The sequence below is a fragment of the Hemicordylus capensis genome, chromosome 7, assembly GCF_027244095.1.
Source record: "Hemicordylus capensis ecotype Gifberg chromosome 7, rHemCap1.1.pri, whole genome shotgun sequence".
Classification (NCBI taxonomy): Eukaryota; Metazoa; Chordata; class Lepidosauria; order Squamata; family Cordylidae; genus Hemicordylus; species Hemicordylus capensis.
The window spans coordinates 5,052,287-5,067,720 of NC_069663.1; the positions used below are offsets into that span (position 1 = coordinate 5,052,287).

A 15,434-nucleotide genomic window follows, 5' to 3' on the forward strand; every position below is an offset into this window, starting at 1 on the left:
GTTTTTTTGTTTTTGTTTTCTCTCTCTCTCTTTCCCCCTCCTCGAGCTGAAAGATTAAACCGCCCCTGCTTGGACTTTTTCTCCCCCTTTGCCCCTCTTGGGCTGAGGAGAACCAAAAGACGTCTTTGGATTTCACTCTCTCACTCACTCTAGACGTTTGTAGGAAGACACCGACACCAGATTCGCGCCGCCTGTTTCAGTTCACTCCCGTCGCCGGGTTTATGAACCTAATAGGGCGTCCCGCCTTGTCAGAGACAAGGTCCACACTCACGGTAGGTTTGCCCCTTGTGGGCGCCCCTTCTGCATTCACCAAACTTACACTCTGTTCACAACCATGCGCCTTCTCCTTCTTCCCCAAGTCAGTTCCGACACCCTCTGTGGTGTCTCGGCCCCCTGATCTTGGTTTCCTACGTCCTGAAGGGGGGCCTTTTTCAGCCCTCCCTTCCTTTCTATTGCTGTTCTAACACTCTTTTCTTTCCCTGTGGGTGCGTTCCTGGTTCACGAGTGGTGTCCCCCACTCCCAGTGCCCCTGGTAGGCTGGACGATGTCCTACCACCCTTCCTCGAGGTTCCTTACCTTAATTCTCCTCTTAGGTGTTTCCTTCCGCGCCCGTGTGGCAACCAGTGACTGTCGCCCTTACCCACGGGTCCAAATCCGTCTCCTTCCAAAGAGGGAAGTGGCGCCGAGAGAAGTTGACTCCGGTGGTCGGGCGAGAAATCACTTGGCTGCACTGGGCAGGTCAACCGACCAGCTTGACCATCCCGGACGAGCCCCCAGAAAATGTTACCTGAGAAATCAACACTGAGTCCGGGATGGTGAAGGAAACAAAAAGGTTTATTTATTACACAGCGCTGAGGACGTCCCTGGTGCCTCTCGGCCAAAATCCAGGGAGCGTGCCTCTTACAGACTAACAAGAGTTTATAAAGATTTTTCTCCACCCCTCAACATTTACATTCATCCAATCATGATATAGAAAGATTTACATACTTCCAGAAAAGTTCAGGAAAATCCCACTCCATACGGTTTCAATTTCTAATGACATGAGCCCCCTTGGTATGTTCACTTATCTTATCTCTACTAGGGCTTCTTCCTGCAGCCGTTGCTCTTTCAGCAGCTGTTGGTCTTTAACTAGCAGTTAACGGCTTATCTCGGTGAGGCCCAATACACATTCCTAAGGAGGGGGTTCCTACTCTTAGCTCTAGCCTAATGCTAGAGAGAAGCACCTACTTGCTTCAATACACATTTGCTCTGCATACAAAATGGCGTGGCTTATGCCCATGTCACACTATTGGTCCTCACAGGTCAGGTGGGTAGGGCTCATGGTACAGGAGGCTCTGGGCATGCCTGGGCATGTTCTCTGGAGGGTTTACAACTCCTCCCTACTGTGGTGATGTCATGCCCATCAGTGGGCGGGGCTTGATGACGTCTTGCCCTTACTAGGCTCTGACTTCACTCTGCCCATCTTTCTTGCCCTTACTTAGTCTGTGGCTTCACTTGCCCTTACTTAGGCTCCTCCCAGGTCTGTATATAATACTACTGGCCTTATTTCTTAGCAGACCTGGTTTATGCACGAGGCAGAGAGAAGCAGATGTACGGGCGACTTCCTTGCCCTGGCTTGCAAAGAGTCTTCAGTTCTTGCAGCCAGAAGGAAACTGCAAGTCGAGAGGACGAGACAGATCCGAGGCTGCCCACAGTAGCAGGGGATGTGGCAAGGAGGGTTTCCAGCAAGCCTGTTCCAGGAGAGGATGGGACATTTCTGCTGAGGAGTGGCTGAACTTTGGCCAGTCACTATCTTTGGCCAGTCACAGGGTGATGGTAGACTGACTTTGGACTAGACTGGTAAACTGACTTTGGTAGACTGACTTTGGCCAGTCACAGGGTGATGGTAGCCCTAGCAGAGCCAATAAGGATGAGAAACCCGTTCCCCAGTGCCCAGTTCCTTAAGGAGGGCAGAAACCCCTGCAGCGGAAAGGAGAGCAGCTAGAAAGCAACCGGAGTCTGGCATTCCATCCAAAAAGGAGGAGAGAGGCTTGATGATTTGCTATTCAAAAGCTTTTCCAGCTTCCCTGGGGGAAAAAGGTATCTTCATCATGAAAGCCCCATATTGATCTACCTTTATTTGCACACATTATTTATGCTGAAATTTTGCCTTGCCAGGTGGAAAGGCGTTCATACAGATTCATCTTGTTGCTCTTGACTGCCTCTTTTCTTCCTTCCCTCCTTCCCTCTGCTGTCTTTCTCTGCTAAAAATCGAGATTGCATGCTCCTTGGGACAGGGACCTGTCATTTGGCTCTGTGTAAATCCATCAATGGTACTTTATCAGTTGTTTGATTGTTCAGAGAGCGCTTCAGCTGTGTACTTCACACCATGATTGCAAAGTAATGCATGAAGCAGTGTTTAACATGTTGTTGGGAGTGTGTGTGTGTGTGTGTGTGTGTGTGTGTGAGAGAGAGAGAGAGAGAGAGAGGGAGGGAGGTGATGCAACTGTGGGGAGTCCAGCGAGATTTAATTATTGAACAGAGAGGTGATAAAGCAGGTCAAGCCTTTCTGGAAGTCCTGTTGGAGACGGAACCATAGCTTAGCACAGAGAACATAGCTGCCTTTTGAGGGGAAGGAGGTGTGAAGGATCCAGAGGTTTGAGAGAGAGCATCTGCTTTGTATGCAGACAGTCCCAAGTTCCATCCCTGGCAGCATCTCCAGGTAGGGCTGGGAGAGACTCTTGCCTGCAACCTCAAAGAGCCGCCGCCAGTCAGTGTTGACAGAACTGAGCTAGATGGACCAAGGGTCTGACTCAGGATAAAGCAGCTTTCTATGTTCCATGGTCTGCCCCTAGGTGCATGGGGCATTCTGCCCCAAAGCATGCCTTTTATACTACTACTACTACTAGTAGTAGTACTACTACTACTACTAGTAGTAGTAATATGCTCCAGGACAGAGCTTTTACAATTAAAACAGTTTCTTGGCTCACATTAAATCCTTTACCCTGTGTAGGACACTCTCTTCTGCATCCCCTATGCCCCTTCCTCTCACAAAACCAAAAACCAGACGCGCACTCTTGCAATGTCCTTCTGCGTGGCGCTTCCCAAACTAGCTGCTCAGCAGCAGCAAAACGCCTCCGTTCAGGCAAGTTGCATTTGGAATGTAAACAGCAGGGGGAGCAGTCTCGCGGAAACTAACCACCCGAAAAAAGCAGCAACCGTTTGAAGCCATATACAGGTGAAACTCGGAAAATTAGAATATCGTGTAAAAGTCCATTAATTTCAGTAATGCAAATTAAAAGGTGAAACTGATATATGAGACAGACGCATTACATGCAAAGCAAGATAAGTCAAGCCTTAATTTGTTATAATTGAGATGATCATGGCGTACAGCTCATGAAAACCCCAAATCCACAATCCCAGAAAATTAGAATATTACATGGAACCAAGACGACGATTGTAGAATAGAACAATATCGGACCTCCGAAAAGTATACAGTGTACTGTGTTTGATTGGCCAGCAAACTCGCCTGACCTGACCCCATAGAGAATCTATGGGGCATTGCCAAGAGAAGGATGAGAGACATGAGACCAAACAATGCAGAATTGCTGAAGGCCGCTAATGAAGCATCCTGGTCTTCCATAACACCTCATCAGTGCCACAGGCTGATAGCATCCATGCCACGCCGCATTGAGGCAGTAATTGCTGCAAAAGGGGCCCAAACCAAGTACTGAATACATATGCATGCTTATACTTTTCAGAGGTCTGATATTGTTCTATTCTACAATCCTTGTCTTCTTGGTTCCATGTAATATTCTAATTTTCTGGGATTGCTGCTCTTAACTGATCGGGGTGCGGGTGGGGGCCAGTTTTCTCCTGCGTCTGCTTCCCTCTTCACTGCTATAGGCATACAGGAACACTTCACTGTTCTAGCTATGTTTCTCAGGAAGACGGTTCCCAGAAGCAATTTAACCCAGGCTGCTCGTCTGCAGCGCAGGCATCCCCATGGATCACGGTGCTGCTGGCCCGCCTAACCCCACTTTGAAGCCTGGCCTTTAGACAAAGTTTAGGGTGCGAGCGTGCCCTTTACCCCGGCACTGGGATCAGATGGGTGCTCGGGCTGCTTGTTGCCTGAGTGCACACAGAGATGGGTGCCTAGAGCGCCCATCTCAGAGGAGAGGAGAGCTGGTCTTGTGGTAGCAAGCGTTTCTTCCCCCCTTAGCTGAGCAGTGTCTGCCTTGGTTTCATTTGAATGGGAGATTAGACATGTGAGCACTATAAGAGATTCCCCATCAGGGGATGGAGCCGCTCTGGGAAGAGCATCTAGGTTCCAGGTTCCCTCCCTGGCAGCATCTCCAAGATAGGACTGAGAGAGATTCCTGCCTGCAACCTTGGAGAAGCTGCTGCCAGTCTGTGTAGGCAATACTGAGCTAGATGGACCAATGGTCTGACTGGCAGCTTCATATGTTCCTATCCCCCAATGCACCACGCTCGACACACTATGCATTGTGGGATATCCAAAGGTTGGGATGTGTCATCGCAGCCTCCAAAGATCCACACTGCTGGGAGCAGTGAGGATCATGTGAGCGCATGGTAGTATACCTGAAGAAAAGCAGAAGAATCATCTGGGGGGGGAATTAGTTGGACTCTGCCTACCCCACTGCCCGCCCTCCGCATCCCAGGACTATCATGTGAATAGCCTCAGGGTCTTACTCCTAGTCAGCTCTAATTCCAGCTTTAGCGCCAACTTTAAACTCTTCCTCCAGCTTTCACTAACTTTCTGCTGCAGGCGAGCCTCCTTTTATTCTCTTCCCCCCCTCCAATTTTCCGAAACTAACCGATTTAAAATTGACTGCATGTTATGCTTTAAAAGAAAATTATTACAAAATGATGTATAGATGGTATCTGACACCCAAAAAATTGGCATTAATGTATAAAAATGTATCAAACAAATGTTGGAAGTGTGGACAGTCTGAAGGCACTTTTTTTCCTATGTGGTGGAGCTGTGGGAAGGCTAAAGCATATTGGGAGATGATATATAATGAGTTAAAGAAAATATTTAAAATGACATTTCCTAAGAGGCCAGAATCCTTCCTGCTGGGAATAATAGAAGGTGCAATTTCTACAAGTAATTCAATGCTTTTTATGTACGCTTCGGCGGCGGCTAGAATTATATATGCACAGAAATGGAAGAGTAATGAAGTGCCTTCAAAAGAAGATTGGCTGATAAAATTCTTGGAATATGCGGAGATGGCAAAACTTACAACACTAATAAGAGACCAAAATTTGGAATGCTTCAAAGAAGGTTGGAAACCATTCTTGTTGTATCTAAAGAACTATTTTCCTACTATGGACTTTACAGCAGGGTTCGAAATTTAGTAAAAAAACCTGCAGGTTGGATAGATTAGCTGTGTTTGTAAGGATTTAAATTTATGTTTTGAACTATTATTATAGCAAGGGTGAACTTTATAGCTGATGATTCACGAAGAGATGTGTGCGGGAAGTCCACTTTTGTCTATTCGTAATAAATGACATATTAATATTGTTAAAAATAATAAAAATTGAATTTGGGGAAAAAACCAAACCAACCAATCAAAATAAATGCGAGCTCCCCCCATTAAAAAAACAAAACCAAACCAATCCAATCCAACCCTCTCCTCCCTCCAAAAACCAAACAGCAGGACTCTTTCCCCAACCAGACCAAACTGTCAAAGGGGGAGCTGTGAACTCTTGATCCCTGCCAGCTTCTTATTACAGAGCACAGGAAGGAAGCAAATACACATTCAAAACAGAAATGTGAAGAGCACAAGAGGAGGTCAAGGCCTTGTTCCTGCACAAATGGCATTTCATACTTGGCAGGACTTTTTAATCACTGGAATGGAATCACATGTCATATTTGGCTGTATTGGAGGCAGTCAGTGTTGGTTTGTAAGCTTGCCAGGCCTTGCCAAGGCTGTGCTTTCCGGGCACTCGATTGGAAGGTGCAGCTTGCTCCCAGGATCCTGTGCTCAGCAAACCTCATTGGCGGCAAACCTCAAGTGGGCTCCTCTGGAGTGATCCAAGCCAATTGTCTGAGTGAGTGCTTCCAAGCAAGAGGCATTTGCATGGACCTGTAGCAGTGTAGCAGCGTCTCCCTCAGCCAAGAGGTGAGCTTGGGAGTCTGTGGGCACAAACGCTCCAAGGGAGACGAGAAGAAAAGAGGAACTCAGACACGACGGTATGTTTTGAACAAAAGGGGCAACTTTATTAATATACTTAAATAGGTTACAAGTCGTCACTTAACTTTCTAACTAAAGGAAACAAAACAGGACAGAATGGAGTAGGCAAAAAAACTTTCCATCTTGGCCAATCTGTTGGAAAGCCAAAAATTCCTACTCGGCCCCCAACAGGGCGACCAGCAAAGCCCATTCTGTCCCTGGGAGGGAGGGGGAGGGAGGGAGGGAAGGGAGGAAGCCCAGGGTCACACGGAACAAGGGAATAGCAGGGCAAACAAAATTGGGGGGAGTCCCAGCCAGCCCCCACCCACCCCCCCGCTCCTTGCAGGCATGTTCACGTGGTCTCCTCTTCTGGGGCGGATCGACTCCTCCAGCCTCCCAGCAGCAGCACATGCCTGCAAGAAGCACAAAGCAGCGTCAGTGGGGTTGCCCTGCTCCTCCTCCCTTTCCACTCCGGCAGCCCAGCAAGCGGGGACCGGGCAGTGGGGTGGGGGTTGATGGGGGGGCAAGCCAGAGAATTCGGGCTTCCCACTGTGCAGCCACAGCATGGAGCAGGAGGGAGAGGAGGATTCTCTGGCCTGCCACCGGTTTGGGAGGAAGGAGGAGGGAGCGGAGGGGGGAGTGAGGCGTGGCTGCGGGAGTGGAGGGTGGGAGGAGCACACCCTCGGCAGGGGAGGGGGCGGATGCCTGGATGGGGCTTCCCCTGCCAGGGGAAGCCAGGCCGCTGGGGAAGGGGAGAAAGGTGGAAGGAGGAGGGGGTGCTCCCTGGAGAGCTGGTGAGAATGGAGGGAGGCGGTGACCTTGCCCTCCTGCTGGGGCCACACAGCCTCCCCGGACCCAAGGGAAGCCCAAGAATGGTTCCAAAGGGCCACTTGGGGGCAGGGTGGTCCTGTAGCCTCCTCCCACTGCCTGCCAGCAGAAGCAAGGGGAGGGGCTTCTGCACCCCAGAGGCGGGGCTTCCTTGGGCCAGGGGAGTGGAGCCTGCTTCCCCCTCACTCCTCAGACAGAACTGCACTTCCCTGCTGGATGTCTTCTTGTGGACAGATCTTGTGTCCACGCGGTTGGAGGAGGTCTTCTGGGAGGCCCCTGCGCTGCACGGTCTTTCCTGAACCTCCCTTCAGCTGCTGATCTTCAAGGGGAGAGCACGGGGCTGTTGTTCCTGGAAAGAGAGGAGGACATTGGTTCAGAGATGGGGGGTCTTCTCACACTCTCCCCCATGACACCACCAAGCACCAGGGACTCCTGGCAGAATATTTGTGTCCTCATTTCCCAGAGGGAAGAGAGATCTTTCCTCTTTCCCTTTGGCTACTGGTACAACCAGACACAAGGGCCGAAGATGGCATTCCAACACGAGGGAGGGTTGCCCAGATTCCTGCCCACCCTTCCTGCAGCCCCAGCCCCCTCCCTAACCATCGGGTCCCCTTCAAGTGAAGCCCTGCCTTGGTCTACTCACCAGTCGGTCAGGTGGAGAGATCACCGTACTCTGGCGGGTGTCTCTTCTTCTTACAGCCCGCCCACAAGCGCCGAACGGCAGCCCGCAGCCCGTGCCGGGAGTGGAGGGAAAAGGCCTTCTTCACGATCTTCTCTGTCTTGCAGGCAACTCTCCCGACCTCGGGGTCATGGTCGCCAAGCAAGCTCTCCAGCGCTGGAGGGATGAAGGAGAAGGTTCAGAAATGGCATGAAGAGATCACCCCACCCTTGGCCAAGCCCCACCATTTCCACACCAAGAGGGTGCAAGTCCTGACTCTTTCTCCCCTGCACTCTGGGAAAGCCTACTGCTGAGCATCCCTGAGGATGCAAGCGGGACCTTCCATTTGAGGGGACAGGTGGCCCATTCCAGCTCTGTGGTCCCTAAATCTAGGCCTCTCCCCTCACAGAAACTTCCCCTTCCCACCCAGAAACCGGCACTTACCAGCATGGAAGGTCTCTATGTTCCCTTCAGTGAGGATGCTGCCCTTTTTGTGGACCAGGTGACCTAAAAAACAAGGGTGGAAGGAAATGGGACCACAGTTCAGGACACTGTGCATGGACAACCCGATCATTCAGGAGAGGAAGTCCTCCCCTCTCTGCTCCCTCTGGGACTGACAATTTGAGCCATTCCTCCAGGGACTCTTATGTCACCTTGGGTGGAAATTAAGCCAAGAGACCTCGCTAACACGCACTGGGCCAGTCCTCCTGGGGAGGGAACAGCTCCTGCCCCTCCACACCCTTCTGGCTGTGCCTTCCAAGAGAATGAACCTTTGCCCACCAAGACGACCCACTAAGGGAGACCCAAAAGTCTTGTTTCGCTTACCGATCAGCAGGGCAGCCGTTCTCCTCACTGAAGGCTGCTCGCTGCGGAAGAAGCCCAGGATCTTGGTGGCCTCCATCTCCACGGCGTCCTCTGTGCCGAGCTGCCGAATCTGGGATCAAGAGCAAAGACAAATCCCGAGTGAGCAAAGCATCGCCCAAAGGTCCTTGAGCCATTTGAGCCGAGGGATGGACAGGGAGGGGCTGCCCTTACCAGACGCTTGGCGATCTTGTGGAGCAGCTCCTGCAGGCTGTAAGAGTCCCGCGCCAGCAGCTTGCCCTCCAGGTGCCATAGGAGGGCTTCCGCCAGGAGGCTCAGATTGTCCTTCGCAGCCTGCCAAAAGAAAGACCGGAATGGGAGTGAAAAATCCTCCCAAGGGATTCCAAGAAACCTCTTAGCGGGTTTCAAGGAGTAGGGCCTGGATAGGCCAAACCACAGCAGGACAGCTCGTGAATTCACCATCCCGTGAGGCTAACTCTGGGGCCTGCCACTGGGCAGCTGGACTTGGGGAAGCCTAAACACCTTCGTAGGGGTGGCAGGAAGAAGTGGGCTCTCACCTGTGCTACCTCCAGGTCCTCATCCTCCACATGCATCAGCACCGCGATGAGGGTCGTGATGTTCTCCTCTGTACCCTCATGATGATGGTGGCGGTGCTGCAGGAGATCCAGGTGGGTCCTCATGGCTGCCCTTCGGATCTTAGCCTCCTCCTACAAAGAAGAACAGGGCTTGTTATTAGGGAGGAATTCCTCACCTTCATCACCATGCAGAAGAGCTTGCATTGGTCTCTAGGGGGTGTCTGGTTTCCCTTCTCCAACCCAGTCGGAACCTGCAGGTTGGCCGGCCCTCATAGAGCCGGGGCGGAGGGCTGGCGTGCAAGTACTCACGTGGTGGAAGAGAGGGCGGCACAGGGCAGCCAGGACAGCATTCACCGTGGCCTGGTGTTCTGATGGACAGTGCCTCAGCCGCTCCATGAAGGCCAGGACCCCCCAAGTGGCTTCCAGACTGGAGGTCCTGAGCCCTCCCAGGATCCCAGCACTAAAATCCTGGGGTTTCTTCGCCTAGGGAGGGAAAAGGTGGATCCTTGAGAACACATGCTAGTCTACCCCCTGCTAAATGGACCACATAGCTGTCCATGTTTGATGCCGCTTGGCTTCCATCCAAGAGGGGTGAGAAGGCGGCATTGGAGCACGTGGGGAATCAGGGCTCCCACTGAGAGATGCATTCCCTTAAGGATTTCTCCTTCATCCTGTGGCAAGGGTTCCACAGGCTGAATCCTCCCAACTGGAAAAATCTACCTGTCACACCTGGGGATGCCTAGGAGCACCAGCCTCAGGAAGGGCTCCCCAAAGAGAGGAGTCTCCATGTCTAGGGATGCTCCATGCCCAGGGATGTCACTCAGCGCCTTCAGCTTTCCATAAATGTGGAGAAGACCCCTTTCGCTCAGGTAGCGGATGTTCTGGCTGGGGTGGACTAGCCACGCTACCAGGAGCATCCAGGTCTTCTCTAAGGCAGCAAAGTCTTGGTCTTTCAGGAGCAGCTAAAAGAGGGAAAGGAGCAGAAGACCCATCAGCCCCTGGGGCCAAACCCTCCTCTCAGGGAAGCCCACCTGAGGAAAATGCTTCTCACCTCCACAAAGAAGGCCACCTCTGCGAGGGAATGCTCTTCTGGATCTTTATCGAGGCTGAAGAGGGAAGCCAGGTATGCCTTCAGCCTGGCCACTGTGGAGGATGGTGTCTGGAGGAGAGCCCTGCAACACACAAAGGCCCCTGCTGAGTCCTGGGCGGGAGGCCCAGAAAGAGCAGACCTGACCCAAACCACCCCAGCCCCCAGGCCTCCTGAGGAATCTCCTATTCACTCCTACTTACCTCACCAAGAGGGCCACACCCTGGAGGCAGCTCTGCGGAGAGCACAGGGATTCCCAGCAGGTCTTCTCTGGGGTCACCTGTGCCACCCTCTCCAGCAGGGTTCGGACAATCTGTGCGGTCTCCCTGCAGAGAAGAGAAGGTTGCTGTCACCACCATGTCAAGGGTGGAGGCAGTGGACAAGGGAGGGACTCCTTGCGGGGTGGCGTAGTATCAAGGGTGGAGGGACTGAGTTGGACCATGGGAGGGAGACCACAGAGGTGAAGTGACTTTATCCACAGCTGGCTTTTTAACACTGCAGATGCATTTTAAGGCTCTCTGCAGAGCCAAGAGGGCTGCCAATTCTGGGCTCTCCTCTGTGTAGCTGAGGGAGGGGACCTCCGTGCCAGAGTCACCCCAACAGGCCAGAAATGCTGCTCACCCATCAGAGTGGGACATGGGAGAAATGACCCTAGCCTGTCCTCCCAGAGTGCTGGAAGGAGGAGTTGCTGGCCCCGCTTTCCCCACCGCCATGACTTACTCAGGAGGCAGGTCTTGGCTGTCTCGGTTCCCGACTCCCTCGGTGGTGTTCTGCAGGCCGGTGAGGATCTTGTTGACCAGGCCCACCAGGAGTTCGGGGAACCTTTCCTCCACCTCACTGGCATACTCCACGCTCCGGATGACGTCCCCAATCTTCTTTGTTGCTCTCCCCTGTGAAGAAGAGGAGGGTCAGGCCTCAGCACACAGTCCGAGGGACGGATATGGGTCAGGAGAATCCCCAGGGCCAGGCCAGTGCCATGGGTGTCTGCACCCACATCTGGGCCTGAAGGGTGCTGCCTCTGGCTCAGGGTGCATGAGGTCAACTGCAAGGGATAGACATCCACAAGGGGAAAAGGGAAGTCCCCACCTCCCGTGTGAACAGTGACTGCCATCCAAGCCGCCATCCTGTGTAGTGCAGGAAAGGAGGGGCAGAGGGGTGGAGTCAAGTCACCCTTGGTTTGCACCCCTTACCTCTCCCAGATGGACCGAGGAGAACCAATCTGGGGCCAGCTGTCCTCTTCTTTCCTCTTCGCCGATGTTCCTGAGAGAGGAGAGGAGAGAGAAAAGCTGCTCCAAGAACTGTCCTGTTGGAGATGGCAGCCAGCTGAAGAAGAACACGGGCACCCCAAGAGATGCTATGCAAGGATCTCGCCTCCCTTGGGAGGTGGCTGGCAGGGGAACTTCATCAGGCCAGAGATCTCCCAAGTCCAGCCTTTCATTCCCCACTGAGAAGCCCTGGGAAGTGTTCAAAGGGGGCATCGAGACAGGAGCCCTCCCCTGCTCCTTCTCCCCAACACCCGCTCATGCCAACAGCATGGGGGTCTCAGAGCTCCCTCTGCTAACAGCCAGCAATAGACTTGCTGGTGTCTCTCTTGCACCGGCTGCCAATAGGCCTTCTTGGGTGAACTCCCCCTCCAGATTTCTCAGGGAGCAGGTAGGAGGAAACATCCCTCTATGGGGCTCAGACATGGGGGATCTGCCCCTGTCCCCTGCAGCCTTCTGCTGGCTACGCTAAAAGCCCCCCAGCTCCCTACTGGCTCCTCAGCTGAGACGAGGGTACCTACCTGGCCGAACTGGGGGTCAGCGGAGAGTCCCACACCTCGTCCTCGATGCTGCTGATGTCATGCATCGTGTCATCCTCATCCATCGAGGAGCACTGGGGAGGAGAGAGAAGAGAAACGGGAGTGTTCCGGGGCTTGCATTGACCTTGCGAGGCTTCTGAGAGGAACCAAGCCCAAGGGACTGTTGGGAAGACATCCTGCTCTAAAATAAGACCTGCCTCTTGGTAGAAAAGGCATTTGGCATCTCAGCCCAGAAGAGCCTTTCACCACATTTTTGCCCCCTTTTCAATGCCTCAGCTGCATTTCCTCCCATCCCACCAATCACAATCCCTCCCATCCTGCAGCATCTAGAACTAGAACCATTCCATGTTCTGTCTCCTGCTGGGGAACAGGGCACTCACACACACACACACACACACACACACACACACACACACAACCTAGAGCCCGTTCACATGAAAAAATGGATGATGAAATGGATCAGTTCTGACCGCCGCGGAGGACGAGTCTTCCACCGTGTAGGTGTTCTTCATCATCTTCTTGATGAGCCACTTCTTTGGCTTCGGGACTCTGAGAGGAGAAAGGAGAGACATGGCATAAGAACAGCAATGCATGCCCTGTGGATCAAGTGAAAGACACTTGTAGCCCAGAACCGAACAGTGGACAGCCAGATGCCTATTTAGTTGTTTGTGAACCACTTGAGACCTGGTTACATGTGGCATTAAAGTGTGTTTATTCAGAGAGAGAGAGAGAGATCTCGAGATTCGGAGGTTCCTTGGCTGTCATGGGTTATAATCTTCAACTGGATTCTCCTCCATGAACATGTCTTATCAACCAAGGTTCCCAGGGAAGGTGATCCGCCTCTATGATCCCTGAAGCGGCCCTTCAGCTGAGAAAGGTACCTGGGGGAACTGGTGGCATAGTCCTCTTCCGACCCCTCTTCCTCCATGCTGGCATGTGGAGTCTCGGCCCCCAGGAAGGAAGAACTCTGTGAAGGAGAGAAGGGGGAGAAATGGTTGCTATGGCCCTCGCATTGAGCTTCCTAGGCTTCAGCAGGGAAAAGGCCAGCCTGGCACCTTCCAGCGGTCATCACCGGGTGAGCTGAATGCAGGAAGTGGGCCGGAAGGGGATCGTCCCGTTCTGGACACAATTCTTCCCGCTTTCCTGATTTTCAACTTTCTTAAAAACCACTTTGGAGCCCAGGCATGCTGGCTGGAGGCGGGTGGGAGAGATGGCAAAAGAGCTCTTCTCTCGTGCCCGCCTTCCTCGCAATGAGGTCGGTCGGGCTGATTTCAGGCCTTCGCGCACTCATGCAAATGGCAGAGGGGAAAGGCATCAACTCCCCCCACTCCAAGACATGCTGCGCTCCCTCACTCAGCTGGGGCCCCGATGGCTCTGGTGACTGGAAAAGACCACTTCCAGTCCACTTCATGCTTTCAGTCGGCTCCTTAGTGAGGACACTAAAGGCACGTGCAAAAACATGCCAAAACTGGGTCTCCTTTCCGCTTTCTTTCCCATTTCTTTCCCCTTTTTCATTTAGTTCATTTCTCATTGGTTTGGTTTAGTTTGCTTATTGTTTTGTATTTTTATTCATTCTTCATTTATTTGTCACTGTTTTTCAATGGTTGCCATTAAAGCAACAGGATGTTCCACCTTTAACTGTGAGATCTCGACCAGAAGTCAAGGCCATAGCCACCATCTCCTTGCAGCCATATTCTTTAATCCTATCACCCCCACCGTGCCACCATTGTGATGCAGTGTTGTTAAGGGCATGGCTGTCCCTTTACCATAGCTTTAAGCAAACAACTGTCAGAAGATGGCCGCCCACCCGGCAGCATAAAAACTGGGGCCATTCCACATGCTCTCTACTCCTGGCCAACACGGGGGACCCACACGCCCAACCCACAGTTCTTCCAAGGGAGGGACTGGATGTTGAGGCTTCTTGACCTCTCCAAGGGATGGCTCTTGGTCAGCGGCGGTGTTTTGCAGCCTCCTCAACACGGTGCTTGGCCTCTGGACGCTAAGAAAAGAAAGAAAGAAGACACATGAGATCAGAACACGAGTGCTTAGAAAGAGCTCTGCTTGATGAGATGAATGAGGCATGCAGCCCAACACCCTGTTTCCAGGAGTGGACAGCCAGATGCCTGCAGGAAGCCCACGGGCTGGGCATGGAGACACCTGCCTCCATGGAAACAACCCTCCATGCTGCTCGGAGCTTCTGTCCACCCTTGGCTTCTTGCTAAACTAACCACCTCCACCCCCCAAAAACTTGCATGGGCTCCTAAGGAAGGTCCTCTACTTCCATGAGCGATGGAGCTGCCCCTCCAGGTGAGAAAAGAGTACCTCGGGGAACTGACAAAGCTCTCCACGTCCAGCTCCTGATCCCTAGTGTTGTCTTCTGGGATCTTGGCCTCTTGGATGTCAGGACTCTGCATATGAGACAAAGGTTTCCAATGAGTGTACTCACTCTGATCTTCCTAGGGCCTAGGATTCGTAGGGAGTTTTCCCCCTGACATTTTCTTTGAGTTCATTTTTATTTCTTTAAATTATTTTGGTTTTTTTTTAAGACAAAAAAAACTTATTAAAAAGCAACCATGTGTTCTAATTCTAACTGGTTGGGAGTGCCAGGGCACAGCCACCACATGCTTGTGGCCATTTGGTTTCATCCTATGTCCAACCATGAACCTCCATTGTGATATGATCTACTGTGGTCAGCAAACTGGCCACCATCATTCAAAAGGGCCATCAGAATCAGCTGGCCGCACTCTGGAGCTCTAGTCCAAAGACAGCATGACAGGTAGGTCTGTGCAATCTCTTTCTTTCCCTCCCCAAAACCAGCCATTAACAGAAACATCACTGCATGGGAGCTCCAGAATGGAATGCTAACTGCTTGTTGTCATTTCTTGTCATTTTTTCTGCATTCCTTTCATGGGGAATGGAAACCAAGAGGAACGGGACCCACTGGCATCAAGAGTTTGGCCCAGAGAGTCTTCTTGATCCCACCCCTTCATGTCCTCTTCTCTCCATTCCCCAAGAAACAGGGTTATCTCAGCCTTTCCAAAGGGAGAGACAAGGTGGGCCCCTGAGTCCGGAGTGAGGGCCATCCCTCCTGCTGTGGCTGTTTTTACCTGAGGGGACCAGGATTGTCTCTCCAGAAATGCCTCTTCAGTCAAGAGACCTGGAGGATCTCTGCCAGGAAGTCCCTCTCCTCTCCTGACCCGTCTCAGGGTCTTGGGAGCCGTTTGATGCCTCCAATCCAAAGCACACCAACCCAGAAAGGTGGCCATTGGAAGGAGAGGCAGAGGGTGGCAGAATCCTTCCCTAGCCACGACGTTCCCACTGTAATCCTCTGGCCAACATGCAGCAGCTGGATTTCCTCCCCTTTCAGGATCTGACCCCGCTCTGTCTCCTGACGGTGGAGATGCAATCTCCCCTCACCCCTCCACCAGCCCATCCACAAAAGCGACTGGAATCGTTTCCTCACCTCACAAGACCATTCGGTGTCCAC

General features: G+C 52.4%; 1 long non-coding RNA gene across 1 annotated transcript; it reads right to left on the reverse strand.

Annotated features, from left to right (window-relative positions):
* Positions 1-11,335: 11,335 nt before the first annotated feature.
* LOC128332919 (uncharacterized) lies at positions 11,336-12,465 on the reverse strand. Its single transcript, XR_008310781.1, has 3 exons — positions 12,418-12,465; positions 11,930-12,021; positions 11,336-11,406 (listed from the first exon to the last, which is right to left on the reverse strand). It is a non-coding gene; the product is annotated as an uncharacterized LOC128332919 (long non-coding RNA).
* Positions 12,466-15,434: the final 2,969 nt, after the last annotated feature.